Source organism: Arachis ipaensis, chromosome B10 (genome assembly GCF_059453495.1).
Source record: "Arachis ipaensis isolate K30076 ecotype BB chromosome B10, ASM5945349v1, whole genome shotgun sequence".
Lineage (NCBI taxonomy): Eukaryota > Viridiplantae > Streptophyta > Magnoliopsida > Fabales > Fabaceae > Arachis > Arachis ipaensis.
This window is the reverse complement of record NC_142435.1, coordinates 30,918,825-30,929,683: the sequence shown is the minus strand read 5'-3', so window position 1 is coordinate 30,929,683 and position 10,859 is coordinate 30,918,825. Positions and strand designations below refer to the sequence as shown.

Genomic DNA, 10,859 nt, shown 5'->3' with positions numbered 1-10,859 from the left:
AGAAGTTATGAGTGACTGCCACAGTGTTGTCTTCCTACTGAAGTTGCGGACATTCATCAGTATAATGGCTATAATCAGCACAGATCCCACATACTCTTTGTGGAACCAACTGTTGGCTTTGCTGTGGTAGAGAAGGTTGAGCTTGCTGAGCTTGTTGTTGATTCAACTACATCTGCCTCAGTAAGTTGGTCATCTCGCATATACTCTGATTCAGAGCAGTAGTCTCTTTGTTAGAAGATACCTCTGCAACAGCTTTTGACCGGCTTTGTTTCTGCCTGTGATTCCGAGTAGATTCAGCTAAGTCACTGATCAATTGCCATGCCTCATCAGTGGTCTTGTACTTTTTCATAAACCCATTGCTAGCACTTTCCAATGTGGTCTTATCTTGAGGCCTCATGTCCTGTGTGACGTAGCTGAGCAACACTATCTTGTCAATCATATGGTGGGGGCATGCTTCCAAAAGGTTGTTGAAGCCCTCCCAGTATTCGTAGAGAGTCTCGGACTCGTCCTGAACAATCATGAAAATGTCTTTCCTCAGTTTATCAGTAACTTCAGCTGGAAAGAATTTTTTCAAAAATTCTCTTCTAAGCGTATCCCAGTCAGAAACAGTTGCTGTGGGTTGAGTGTAGTACCACTCTCTCGCCTTTCCCTCAAGAGATAATGAGAAAGCTTTTAACAAAATAGAAGTTTCATCTGCACCATCACGCCTGACAGTAGAACAGGCTGCTTGGAAATCTCTAAGGTGCTTGATAGGCTCTTGAGCAGGTAAGCCATGAAACTTAGGCATCAAGGTGAGCAGTGTAGTCTTTATTTCAAAATCTGTAGCCACTGCTGGGTGATGCGCTTGAAATGGTTGCATTGTAAAATCGGGGGCTCCGGCCACCTGGATAGTAATTCTCCTAGGTGCTGCCATGTCACCTGCACATAAATCAACCAAATCAGCAGAAAGGGAGCTTGTTTCTTCCTCAAGTGACGCTTCAGATTCGCCCTCGGAGAGGACTAACCGACGCCGAACTTACCTTATTCGTGAGATAGTTCTTTCAATCTCAGGATCAAATACTGGCAAGCTTGGATCAGAAAGTGAACGCGTCATTTAACGAAAGAAACATGCAGCTCATAGTAGCAAAATAAAATAAAATGCAAAAAAATAAATTCCAATCAATAACTTAGCACTCTATTGCAACTCCCCAGCAACGGCGCCAAAAATTGACGTCGCGGAAATTGGCGAGTTAAGAAATTATTATAAGAGATACGTTGCAAGTACAGTTCTAAACCAACCGAAAATCCGTTTATCAATTTAGAAGGGTTGTCACAAAATTAGAATTAAAATACTGGGAGTATGAGTCCCAGGTCGTCTCCCAACGAGTTGCAGAAAGATGTGCTATTTTATTAATCAGATGTTTTCAAAAATGGTTTGAGTTGATAAACAGGAAATTAAATTAGAGAATTTATGTAATTTTAAATAAAAATCTTGACCGGGAGTAGATTAGTCAGAAGCCCTATTCTTGTTGGAGCACTCTCAAGATTAATTGATAATTGAAGGTTGTCTGCTTAGTTAGGCTTTACTATGTAAAGGAATGTCAAGCAAGTTGGAAGGTAATTCCTATTCATAAGTCCTAATCTTCTCCCTTGGGAAGGATTAGTGTCAATGACTAGAGGGAAATCCAACAATAAACCCAATTGCAATTTTTCTCTTGAGCGTTCCAACTCAAGGTTTTCCTTTCAATCAACTCCCAATCAAGTTATGGAACTACTCGCTCATTATGAATGTAAACTTCACAACATAAGAAAGGGAAATAAAGAAAGACATGATAAATGATAATCAAAAAGATCAATTAAAATAAAAATAGTTCTTGTATTAATAAATTCTAAAAATAATCCAATAGTAATCTGAATAAATTGAGGACATGGAAGAGTAAGAGACAAGTAAGGAAACAAACTAGAATAATGAAGTCTTGGCGGAGGTAATAACTCTTCTCAATATCCTAATACAAAAAGCAATAAAAACGAAATCCTAAAAACTATCAATGTGTGGAGAGAAAACCTAGAGGAGAGGTGAAATCAGATCTGAAAACTAAAATTATTGCTGAATGAATGCTGTGTTCTATCTCCTCATATTCCCTAGCTCTATTCTACTATTCTGGGCCAAAAATGGGTCAAAACAGGGCCCAAAATTGCCCTCAGCGAATTCTGCAGATTCTGCAGATCGCGCACCTGACGCGATCACGTCGTCCACGCGTTTGCGTCATCCAGCGTCTTGCCTTGCCACGCGTGCGCGTCGTCCTCGCCTTCGCGTCGCTTGTGCGGTATTCAGTTCGCGCGTTCGCGTCAGGCACGCGAGCGCGTCTCTGCAATTCCCTCTAATTCACGCAGTCGTGTGAGCCATGCGTCCGCATCGCTTCTCGCTGGTCATCTCCTTAATTTCTTGTGTTCCTTCCATTTTTGCAAGCCTCCTTTCCAATTTCCAAGTCATTCATGCCCTATAAAGCCTGAAACACTTAACACACAGATCACGGTATCAAATGGAATAAAGAAAAATTAAAATACATAATAAAAAGTCTCTAGGAAGCAAGTTTTTCAACCATGGTGTAATTTTGGGAAGGAATTATAAATACATGCTAATTTAATGAATAAGTGGGTAAAGATATGATAAAACCACATAATTAAACACAATATAAACCATAAAATAATAGTTTATCAAGGTGCCGTGGTTGTCCTGTAGAGGAGAAAATTGTGCTTATAAAGCGCGCGTTGCGGCGACGGGGATTGGTTGCAGAGGGCACCGGCACTGCCCAGAGGATCGTCGGGGTGGAGGCCACGGCGGCGGCACAGACGCGAACCACCGCACGCATTTTGAGCAGTACAACTAACAGCGCGACGCAGTAGCGGCAGCTCCACGGGGAGGAGGTTCTGCGTGGCGGTGAAGACGACGGTGATGAAGGAGGAACGACGTGACAACAAAGACGATAGTGCGTCGAACGGTGTCCACGGCGTTTGATAAACCCATATTTTATGATATATTTTGTGCCTAATTTAAATGATTTATTTAATTCTTTCACTCACTTATTCATGTTAATTGCATGGTTTTACTTTCCCTTCCTTATTATGTGATGTATGTGAAAAACATGTTTCCTATGCTTTAAAAGTAATTATTTTAATTTTCCTTTATTACCATTCGATGCCGTGATTCGTGTGTTGAGTAATTTCAGATCTTCTAAGGCAGGAATGACTTAAAGGATGGAAAAGAAACATACAAAATTGGAAGGAAAGCATAAAACGTAGTTTTTGAAGAAACTGGCAGCGACGCGATCGCATGGGTGACGCGATCGCATGCCAGCGCGAAATGGCAGTGACGCGACCGCGTGATTGACGCGACTGCGCGCCATAAGCGAAACGTATATGACGCGGACGCATGAATGAAGCAACCGCGTGACAAGGAAAACTCCAAATGACGCGACCGCGTGACCTATGCGGACACGTGACAGAGGCCACGCACCAGAAATTACAGAAAACGCTCCCAGCGATTTCTGAAGCCCTTTTTGGCCCAAATCCAAGTCCAGAAGGCATAGATCAGAGGTTATGAAGTGGGAGAATGCATCCATTCAGAGGAGAGTCTCCAATTAGTTAGTATTCATGAATTAGATGTAATTTTGAGGGAGAGGTTCTCTCCTCTCTCTTTTAGGATTTAGAATTAGGATTTCTTTTGCTTTCAGGATTATCTCTTTTTATCAGGTTCAATATTCCTTTTTATTTATCTTCTCGATTTAGTTTATGAATTCTTCTATGTTACAGATTATTCTTTTGAATTAATGTTATTTGAGGTATTTCAATTTATTATTGCTTTCTTTTATTTATATTATTGTTGCTTCCAATCTGAAGACATTTTTATTCCAGTAGATTTATTTTTCCCCTTTTGGTCTTGGTTAAGAAATCAGTAACTCAGGAGTTATCAAACTCAACGTGATCGATAATCGTTATCTTTGCTAATTGAATTGAACTTCAATAATCCCAATCTTTCCTTAGGGATTAACTAGGATTTGAGGATCAAACTAATTAGTCACTTGACCTTCCCTTGCTCTAGCAAAGGTTAACTGAGTGGAATTAAGATTCAATTTTCATCATCATTGATAAGGGTAACTATGATAGGACTTCCAATTTCTCATACCTTGCCAAAAGTGTGTTTTACAGTTATTTACTCATTTTACATTCTTTTACTTATTTTAATTGCAATTTAAATTACTTTTTCCTCATCTTCACAACCCCAATTTACAATCTTCATAACCAATAATAAGAACATACTTCCCTGCAGTTCCTTGAGAAGACGATCCGAGGTTTAAATACTCGGTTATCAATTTATTTAGGGGTTGTTTACTTGTGACAACCAAAACTTTTGTAAGAAAGGTTAATTGCTTGGTTTAGTAACTATACTTGCAACGAGAGTTTACTATAACTTCTAAACCATCAATCTTCAGTTCTCTTTCAAAATGGCGCCGTTGTCGGGGAACTGCAATTGTGTGCCTTATTATTGGTTATTGTAAATACTTTTCTTTTACTTGTTTATTTATCTTTATTTTTCTCTTTTTATTTCCATTAGCTACTATGAATCCTCACCCCTCTCGCTTTGAGTTTGGTTCTAATATTGTTGAAAGGAGTGAAAGTTATAACAGGAACATGCATCAAGGTCAGAGCAATCAAAGATGGATGGAGCCAAGAGGATCTGATCAACCCTTTAGGCAACAACACCCTCCAAGATATCATCGACAAAGACCATTCTACAATATGTACCAAGCTGATAGATATGGTGGACAACCTTGTAACTACCAACAAGTCCCACCCCATGCCTATAGACCATCCTCTCAACACAACTTCGAACCACCACACTCACAAGCTCCTTTTCACCATTCGCCACCATATGATCCTCATTTACCCCGATTCCAATCCAATTACTCCCAAACACCACCACTTCCCAATGTACCACGTCCAAATCCATCACCCCGAGAATCAGAGGTTCGCCTCAAGAAAACAGTAGATCAACTTTAAACAACCCTTTATCAACTGGAGCAAGCAATAAGTCAATTATCTTCTAGACGTTCGAACATTCAAGGACCTCCCACAACTCCGTGTGGACAATCTAATGATGAGCGTAGCATGAAGGAGATACTAGAAACTCCAGTGGACAGAACAGGGCATGACTTTGTACTGGAACAAGTAGAGGAAGCTGTCATTATACAAGAAGAAGAGTTAGTTGAAGACCTAGGAGACGCTGAGCCTCCATGGGAATCCAGAGTTGTAGAGAATTCTGTCAAGGACATTACAATTGATGCTAAGGAGGATAGTACACAACCCCCAAGGCTAGTCTTTTATGAGGAACTAGACGGAATACTCCAAGAAGCAAGTTTCCTTGATGATGATAATCTCAAGTCAAGTTCTCCCAGTAGTGAACTTGCATCAGCAAGTGAATTCTCTGAGATCGAAGAATCCTCCCCAAGTGAATACGAAGATGATGCGGAGGTAGATTTCTCTCAACCTCCCGTTTATGACTTAAGTGACGAGGAAGACATAGAAGGCTTTGATAAGGACATGGATGCAATTGAAAAAGTCTACAAGGAAGTGAAGAAATTCACAGAAGAGCACAAGGGAGTAGAAATTACAGAACCACTAGAAACACCTATCCCAAGGCCATTACCACCTAATACAAGCTTCAAATGGGTACAATCCTTAACCTTTAACTTTATTTTCCCACTTGAATATGGTTTGCTTGAAACAGATGGCCAGCTTAGAGCTCTTTGCGGCTTTAAGAGTAAGAGGGAAATGGCTCGCACTCAGAGCTGGTGCACAAGGTTCAATAAGGTTCCACGCTTCAATTCGAAGTGCACGGATTAGCATCATGATCAATCAAACGGATCTCGGAAAACGTTTGGTCATCTTGGTGAAAATATACTTTCTAAACTGCCCGGATGGAAAAATATAGATCAAGACGAAGGCGGATTTAAAAGCAAGGTTTGGGATCCTGGAATCTGTTCTAACATTCGTCACCCTGGGAGCCTGAGAATTTGTTTGAAGCTGCTCAGAAACTTTACATGCCTAGTTTGGGACCCCGGAGGCTGTTGGCATTCCAAGCGTTGGTGGAGATTTCTGGATGAATTTAAGCATAAGCCGCCATAACAGGAAGCTCATCCAATGTCCAACTTAAGGACTTTAACTAAAAGTGCTAGGTGGGAGACAACCCACCATGGTATGGTCGTTCCTTTTTTTTCAGTTTTATTTCGTGTTATTTATTTTTATTATCCTTTTCAATTGAACCTGAATATTATTCATTCGCATTGCATACTGCATAATTGCATACCTGCATAAAAAAAAGGGGTGCGCGACGCGACCGCATCACTCATGCGATCGCATCACCTGCGAAAAACACTCCCCACGCGTCCGCATCATTCACGCGGCCGCGTGATCTGGAGATCGGCGTAAATCCCCAACGTCCAGAGAGTTAGGCTGGAATCGTGCGGCCATTGTGTGTTTTGCACAAAACGACCCACGTGATCGCGCCATCTGATGCCAAGGCATCTTAGGCTAGTTTCACTAGCATTTTTTTGTTAGTTTTAGTTGTTTTATGCATTTTCTTGAGCTTAAAGTAACCAAGAATGGTTAAATGAATAACAAAGCAATGAACCATCCAAACAGTATGATTTTGATGCAAATTCCATGAGTTTTTAGTTATATTACTTGAATGCTATGAATGGAAGATTTCTCATGAAATTTTGCAAGACTTTGATGCAATTGTTTGGATGATTTCAGGGAAGAAGAGGCTAGGCAAGGAAGCAACAAAATAAATAAAGGAAGCTTGAATATCACATGTGGAGTTTAAGTTCCAGTTTAAGCCTAAACTGGAGCTTAAACGCCAGAATCATGAAGGCTAAGAATTGCTGGAACTGGCGTTTAACCTCCAGTTTAACCTTAAACTGGAAGTTAAACGCCAGAATGAGAATTTCACCAAGGGAGCATTTCCACGTTTAAGCTCCAGTTTAACCTTAAACTGGAGCTTAAACGTGTTCGACACAATCTCTCACCAGGAAGCATTTCTACGTTTAACCTCCAGTTTAACCTTAAACTGGAGGTTAAACGCCAGAAGTAAGAAAGGCACCAGGAGCATTTCCACGTTTAAGCTCCAGTTTAAGGTTAAACTGGAGCTTAAACGTGTTCGACTATTTCTCTCCTCCAGGGTTGCTTTCTCATTTCCACGTTTAAGCTTCAGTTTAACCTTAAACTGAAGCTTAAACGTGTTCGACCCAATTGCTCCTCCAGGGTTGCTTTCTTCATTTCCACGTTTAAGCTTCAGTTTAACCTTAAACTGAAGCTTAAACGTGTTCGACATTTCACACTCCTGGGTTGCTTTCTTCCATTTCCACGTTTAAGTTTCAGTTTAACCTTAAACTAAAACTTAAACTTCAACTTAAACGCCACTTTTTGAAAGGATTTCTGGGCCAAATATATTGAAGTTTAAGTTAGCATTTGAGCACAAACATTAACTTAAACGTATTATGGTATGAAACCCAATTGAATATCATGGTTTATGGGATTGGGCCTGAAGAATTGATGAGTCTGGAATTTCAAATTGTTGAGTCATGTGTCATTACTTGATTATCACTAAGTTGGCTCAATGAATGTTACAGAATTGGATCAGCAGCCTCATCAGGATTATGGATCATAAACCCAAAGCAAAAGGAAATCAGGGAAAGGCCTCAAAGCCCAAGAAACACAACAGAAGCTCAATTTAGAAAGTGTATAAATAGGATAGAATTTAAGTTGGTTGGCACTCGCACTCGGGGGGACACGGAGAGAACTTTGGATCATTTTCTTTTAGTTTTGTAATTGAATTCAGAGCTATGACTCACTAAACCTTTTTCATTGGGTTAGGGAGCTCTATTGTAATTCAATGAATCAATAATAGTTTTATCTTCTTCTTCAATCTTTTCTCTTGAATTTTGTTAGAAAGCTTCTCGATCTAATTCCATTGGGTAGTTGTCTTGGGAAAGAAACTACCCATAATTGGAATCCTTCGGAACCTTCGGAAAGGAATGGAGGATTCATGCTAGAGAAACTTTCTCACAGTGAATTGGATTGGGGTTTGGATGGATATTGTGACATGTAATCCTACCAAATTGTGGTTCATGAAACTGTGTGGTATAATCAGTGATCGAGCATCATCTCTTCTTATGAACATTTAAACCAAGGGATTGGGAATTTGTTTGTTTTTAGAGAGAATTGGTGAGCCAAGGGATTGGGATCCAATCATATAAGATTGCCAAGCAAAATTCAATGAATGCATTGGTTGAGGAAGGGATAAAAGTTGTTTTGATTCGGAGATCTCAATATCCCCTAACACCCAATGAACTCCCCATTTCTGATTTACCACTTTCTCTTTACATTCTGCAATTAAATTCATGCAATCACCCCCATCCCTTTTAATTTCAGCAATTTAGCTTCTCGCTCTTTAATTCATGCAATTTTACATTCCGCAATTCTCATCTAAATCTTGATTCCGCTCAACTAGAACACACTTCTAATCCGAATTTCTCACTCAACCAATCCTTGTGGGATTCGACCTCACTCTATTGTGAGTTTTTACTTGACGATAACCGGTGCACTTGCCGGAAGGAATTTTTGCCGATCGTGCAATTTCCTAAATCGTAGCATATCAAGTTTATGCACATCAAGTTTATGGCGCCGTTGCCGGGGATTGGTTTTCGATTGACAATTCTCAAATTGGAAGTTAACTAGATTGAGCATTTTTCTTGCTTTGTTAATTCAGTTCAAGTTACTTGTTGAATTTTAATTTCTGCACTCTGTTACTTGTTTTCTTTCTTTATGCCTTTAAATTCAAGCAACTAACTCACTGACTCACTAACTATTTGAATTAATTCCTCAACTGCTCTAACCATACTCTTCCATTAACCAAGAGTATTTCACTTGTTTGGTGCCTGTGCTGTGTTCTTGTATGACAGGTAGGAGAGGAGAGACATCAACTCCTCATTATACCGAACCAGAGCGGACCCTTCATAAACTTAGAAGGGAAGCAAGAGGGAAGAGAGTACTGGGAGAAGAAGAATCTGAAGGAGAATCTGAGGACAATTTTGAGGAAGCTCTAGATCTCAACATGGATAGAGAAGTTCACAACCATGAGAGAGCTGATGGAAACAATGCCATTCCCGAGAGGAGGGTTCTTGGTTCATACATAAACCCAACCTCTGGGAATTGTGGTAGCAGCATTCAGAAACCACCCATTCAGGCCAACAATTTTGAACTCAAACCACAGCTAATATCACTTGTGGAGGATCATTGTTCATTTGGTGGGAGTGCTAATGAAGATCCAAACCAACATCTCACAAAATTCCTGAGAATTTGCGACACTGTGAAGTCCAATGGAGTCCAGGAAGATACCTATAAACTGCTCTTGTTCCCATTTTCACTTAGGGACAAGGCAGCTAAGTGGCTGGAATCATTCCCAAGGGGGAGCCTAACAACCTGGGATGAGGTGGAAAGCAAGTTTCTGGCACGTTTCTACTCCCCACAAAAGGTCAATAGGCTTCGATCTGAGGTTCAGACTTTTAGACAACAAGATGGTGAAACTCTCTACGAGGCATGGGAGAGATTCAAGGATTTGACAAGGAAATGCCCACCAGACATGTTCCATGACTGGGTGCAATTGCATATTTTCTATGATGGACTTTCTTATGAATCAAGGAAGGCTGTAGACCATTCATCAGGAGGTTCATTGAACAGGAAAAAGACTGTGGAAGAAGCCATTGAAGTGATTGAGACAGTGGCTGAGAATGAGTACTACTATACTTCAGAGAGACACAACACTAAGGGAGTCATGGAGCTGAACCATGTTGATACAATTTTAGCCCAAAACAAGGTGTTTGCCAAGCAACTAGCAGAGCTCACCAGGAAATTAGAAACAAAGCAAGTGGCTGCAATATACACACAAGATCAAGAGGAAGTAAGCACTGAAGGAGGTGATTGGGAAGAGGCCAACTATGTGGGAAACCAACAAAGGCAATCATATGATCCACATTCCAACACTTACAACCCAGGATGGAAAAATCACCCAAACTTTGGGTGGGGGAACCAACAAACCCAACCACAAAACCACAAACCTTACAACCACAACCAACATAACAATTCCACATACCAAAAATCTAACCAAAGATCATACCAAACCACACAAAACACTTACTCTCAACCACCATATCATGGCCAAAATAATCAACCTACCCAACCTAATCCGAACCAACAATTTCAAGATCAATTAAACAGGATAGAAGGAATGCTGGCAAACATGGGTCAGGACATAAGTGAGTTGAAAAGCTTTAGGGATGATGTGAGATCTACCTTAAGGAACCATGGTGAAAAACTCAAGAGGATGGAGTCTCAAGTAGGAGAGCTATCTCAACAGGCTCCCAAGTCAACTGCAGTGTTCCCTAGTGACACAGAAAAGAATCCTAAAGGGGAACAAAAGGGAGTGAGATGGGAAGAATGCAAGGCCATCACCATATTGAAGGAAGTCTCAGAAGAAGAAGGAATCAGACCCTCAGAACAGGAGCCAGAAATCTTGAAGGAAGGTGTGGAAGAAGCTAAGCAGGAAAGTGAAACTGAGCAAGCCAAGGAACTGCAAAAAGGCATGCTAGAAACATACCAACCAAAAGCACCATTTCCTCAGAGGTTAGGAGGAGGTGAAAAAGGGAAAACCTATTCAAGGTTTTTAGAGACATTTAAGTCTCTCCATATCAATATTCCCTTCCTTGAGATTCTCCAGCAGATGCCTACACATATCAAGTATTTAAAGGAATTGCTGAGCA

The 10,859-nt window shown here is 40.5% G+C and overlaps 1 non-coding gene across 1 annotated transcript; it reads right to left on the bottom strand.

The window, feature by feature from the left end:
- Window positions 1–9,580: 9,580 nt before the first annotated feature.
- LOC148579571 (small nucleolar RNA R71) lies at window positions 9,581–9,684 on the bottom strand. Its single transcript, XR_015895599.1, has one exon. It is a non-coding gene; the product is annotated as a small nucleolar RNA R71 (small nucleolar RNA).
- Window positions 9,685–10,859: the final 1,175 nt, after the last annotated feature.